Here is a 5,104-nt window from a genome sequence, read left to right on the forward strand (position 1 = left end):
TGCTGACCTGGGACTGTCTGAAATACAGAAGAAAAAAAAAATTATTGTCACGATTGCTAAACATACACCGTAGCATATTAATTCCTCTCTAGGTAGTTTATTTTGTTAACTTGCATGGGTACAAGAGCCAGGGTCGTCTTCTGCAGTCCATCTGACACCATCTGCAATGTCAGCCCATCCCTCTGAAAGAGAAGGCTCAGAATTAAACCCATAAATACATTTAATCTAACTTCCCTTGTTTTTAATCCACAGCGTAGTACTGAATTACTCTCACAATGGTTTCACAAGAGTGATAATAAAACAATTACACACTGAGCCTGATACAAACTTCAATTGCCAAAATGTATGAAATGCTCCTTAATCGCGGTCAATGTCTCTACAATCTCTTAATCGCGGTCAATGTCTCTGAGTGTCACAGTTACACACTAAGGTTCTGCTAACACATACTGTTATCTGGGTGTTCATTATGCTCAGCTTACCTGTAGGAAATTTAGACACATGACTGGCTGGTAGTTCAAGTATGACCTTCATCTCTGTAGCTAAAGTTGCTCACCTAATTATTGCTGACTGAATGAACCGAGTGCACCTCTTCTGATTAACCGTAACGTTACCGTCATTATCATAAACATCAAGTGTCAAGTGTCGCATCCTACTCCAACTGGAGCGGCACTGGAGGAGCTTGCATCAGTTTTTTCAACCATCTCAGCATTGCTAGGTTCTGTGCTCTGAAAAAAAAAAAATGTGGAGTGGTGAGCATAGCTGGCGAGTGGCGCACCCAGCGTGACCATCATGCAGTGAGTTGAGTTCCGTGTGTGTGCATGCGCGCATGTGTGGAGCCAGATCAGGTGCAGCAAAAGCCACTGTATTTTTGCTGTTCATAAGTTTTTATTGAAATTACTCAAGCGACAAAAGCCACGTTCAGATACCCATACGTAATGACATCATCTTTGTGTCCCAGTAGCAATTTTTATAGTCCCTGGGACGTCGGGACACCGTTAGTTTCGAGCCCTGAGAGCATATTAATAATTTATTAAACTTTATATGACACTGTTCCCACTTTAGATCCGGTAGCTGCAAAGGATCATTATTAACTATTAATAACACCTTATTAATTTAATCTGATATGGTCATATAGTGTCTTATAAACCAGTAATAAATGTGGTTATTGTTCTATAATTAACCCTTATAAATCATAATTAATGTAAATAGACCCGGGGGCTCGGGGAGCAGCTAGAAGCCACTAAGGCTATTTCAAAACCAGATAATGTCGATGGGCCACATTTTTAGCAGTGAGCCACCGATCCACTTTTTTTTTGCGTATATATATATATATATGTATATATATATATATATATGTATATTACATATATATATATTACAGTATTTCTCAGTCGCTTTGGTACATTTCTTGAATCATCCTCGACATTTGCAAAACAGTAAGTGCATTTCGTACAAATAGCAAAACACAATGGATTACCTGCAAAAGCCAGTCTCTTGCTCAAAATCCTTAGTTCATCTCTCAAAAGTAAATATCTGTGTCAATGAACATGTCAGTGCCATCAGAATGACAAGTCCTTGTGTGATTGTGTATGGATAAGACAGTCAAATTGCTTAGTCATGTTGTCAATATAACAGTATACTCTGGAGGGATGTTCTGATGTAAACCATGGCTAAAGTTTTGATGACAATTATTGTAAATTGTAAGTTACACCTTAGTGTATGTGGGAGATTGATTGCAAGAGACTGGACAAGATTCACATTTACGCTTTTACTGTTTGTACTGTAATTTGTTGACAGACCATGTCATTGCGATACAGAAAGGAAAAGACAGCACTGCATAGCACAAAGAAAAAAACAAAAAAACAAAAGTAGAAATGTGAACATAGGACAGTCTCCTTGGGAAAAACTGTACATGCAGTGCTGTAGGAATTACAGTGCAGTCTTCCTACACCTCCTGACGTTCTTGTCTGTTGGGCCACAAATTCTCATCCACATCACAAGGAATCCATGGCAGCCAGAAGGGTCATCTGTGTATGTGGCTGGCGATCATATACTTTCCATCTCCATGCTGAGAAAAATTCCTCAATGGGGTTAAGGAATGGGGAGTAGGGTGAGAGGAACTCCATCAGCAGCCTGTTGTGGGTCGCAAACCATTGCCTGATGATGTTGGAGCGATGGAAACTGACATCGTCCCAAACTATCACGTACTTTGGCAAGCCATCTCCAATCTGACCCCTCTCTTGTTCAGGGATGAAATCCCTGTAGAGAGTGTCTAAAAAGGTGACAAGACGCTCTGTACTCTATGGCCCAATAGTGGGAATATGCGTTAGCACACCATTCTCAGAGATAGCAGCTCCCACGGTTATGTTCCTGCCCCGTTGGCCTGGCACATCAACTGTAGCTCTGTGGCCGATGATATTTCGACCACACCTTCTGCGTTTCGTTAGGTTGAAGCCAGCCTCGTCCCTGTAGATGAAGTTGTGCCGTGGTTCACTTGCTTCCAGTTGCATTATACGCTATATCCAGAAGACACAAAATGAGTTTTATGAATTACATGCATTTTCATTTTGGACAAGATACAGTTACATCAAATGTATACAGCACATATTGCATCTTCTTTTCTACAGCCATAGCAAATGTGTAAAGGTCACACTTACTGTACTGTATATCACTATACGATGTTGTACTGTTTACTGTGAGGTACAGTTACTGCATGCTCATACATGTTTTACCTGTACATACTGGTAGCGCAGCTCCTTCACTCTTTCACCATTTCTTTCAAATGGAACAGTGTACAGCTGCTTCATATTCATTTGGTGTCTTTTCAGCACCCTGTCAATGGTTGAGATGCTGACTGTTTGGATGTTTTCAAAGATGTTGTTGTCCTCTATAATGGCACTCTTTATCTCCCTTAGTCTTATGGCATTGTTTTCTACAACCATGGTGCAAATAGCCTCGTCCTGTTCAGGTGTGAAAAGGGGCCCTCTGCCACCCCTGTGAAGTTGTCTTGCAGTCCTGTGTGGAAAAAATATAGTAATGCAAAACACAAAATTGAGTAAGATAAAATGTCACTGTATAAAGTATACTTACTGTATATTGTAAAATGCAAGTGGAATACTGTAATATTGTATGAAGCATTACAAAAAGTATACAGTATTACAGTACAGTGCCTATTGTTAGATTACATACCTGTTCTGTCGACGAAAAGTCTGAATGATTGAGGACACAGTTTTTCTCCCAACATTTGGCTGCACCCTTCGACCAGCCTCGGCCATTGTAAGCCCACGATTGAGAATGTGGTCCACAAGTGTGGCTCTTATCTCATCAGGAACGCGCATACTGTATGTCCTCGGCCTCTTCTGCCTCTTCCTCTGTTTTGCCTCCCAATTCCTCCGCCACGCAGCCTCACTCCTCTTCCTCTTCTTCTTCTCTCTGGCTGTTGACCCCGTCCAATTCCTTGTCCTTCCATTGTCAGACATTGTAACATTGTGTTGTGCTCCGGCTATATATATACTTGCCAGTCGATGGTTCATGAGATGCACCTTTGAGCTATTTAAGAAAACTGGTTGATCATTGGTTGATCTAATGCTTCACACATTTCCCTTCGTTAGAGAAAGTCAAGATTCACCTGGGAGAAATTTCCCGATTCAGGACAGATTTAGAAAAAAAAGTCTAATGGAAATGTATAGAAATATGCTTGACATATTATGACAACTTGTTCAACCATTTTGCATGTAAAGACTTACGCGATGAACTAATGCCTAAATGTTGTGGGGGGTGAGACTATTCAACAGAGACCCATTATAATACATTTTGATCAACATGACATAAGCAATTGATAATGTAGGAAACAGCAGAGAATTGTACATAATCATTTGCATGGATGTACCAAAGAATTTGCAACTTGTTCAAAGAAATGAGAAACTGCTTGATGTGCACAAGTGACACAATGATGTGAAGATTGAAGAAGTAGTTCTGAGAATTTCAATTCTGATCTGAGAAATGTACCAACGCGACTGAGAAAAACTGTAACATTATGTTGAGGAGGGCCATGCGTGTATATATGTATATATATGTATATATATATATATACATATATATATGTATATATACATATATAAATATACATGCATGGCCCTCCTCAACATAATGCAGAAACAGAATAAAAAAGAACTATCAATGCACAGAAGCATAATAAGTGACATTAACAGTATCTAATAATACACTATCCCTACCAGCATCTCCCTCTCTCCTTCTCTCCTCTCCTCCACACACACATGCACACACCTCACCTCATATCTTGTATTAACCACGATCGTAAACCATAATAGCGGTGAATGAGAGACTGTGGACAGAGCGGATTGAAATATGGCTTTAAACATGCTGATCACATGTATTGATAGAGTATTGGCTTTTTACTGGCAGAGGTTTTATTGCACGTACTTACAGTAACAAGCGTAGTTGTCGTCAACTAGAGTAATCTTGAAGTTACAGTATATATATATAGTGTATGTGTGTGTTTGTGTGTGTGTGTTGTGAGGAGGAGGTCAGCCCTGACATGCAGAGAGCAGGCAGGAGACTGCAGCATGACGATACATGAAACCAAAACTTAAAGTAACAATAAGAGCCGATAACGTCGGAGCTTACTATTATTACGGTCTTGATTAAATTTGCCTCGGGCCGTTTAATACTGGGTCTCTGTACCGATCCCTGCTCGGGCCACTCAGAGGTTGCTTCTGGGACGCATCACAATTTTACTGTGAAACATTTCCAGGAATGCATTGTGGAAAAATCGCACAGTTCCCACATAGTACAAATGTAGCTACAGCCATCTTTTGGCACTTGTACTCTACTCCAAAATGCACTTTGGCTGGGACATAAACACATATACACCCACAGTGACAACAACACTTTAAATGAGTTATGCAGATCTACAAAGTGATGAAAATAGCAGTATTGTATGGTTATACATAATAGAGAAGATGGGGAGAGAGAGTTATTATTTATGTATATTTTATTACTTAATTTGAACACACACATAGAATGTTATTTGTATTAGTTCTATTTTAAAAAAGCATTTTGTGGAAATTTTGTCTTTGCTCAT

Source organism: Epinephelus moara, chromosome 13 (assembly GCF_006386435.1).
Source record: "Epinephelus moara isolate mb chromosome 13, YSFRI_EMoa_1.0, whole genome shotgun sequence".
NCBI classification, from domain to species: domain Eukaryota; kingdom Metazoa; phylum Chordata; class Actinopteri; order Perciformes; family Serranidae; genus Epinephelus; species Epinephelus moara.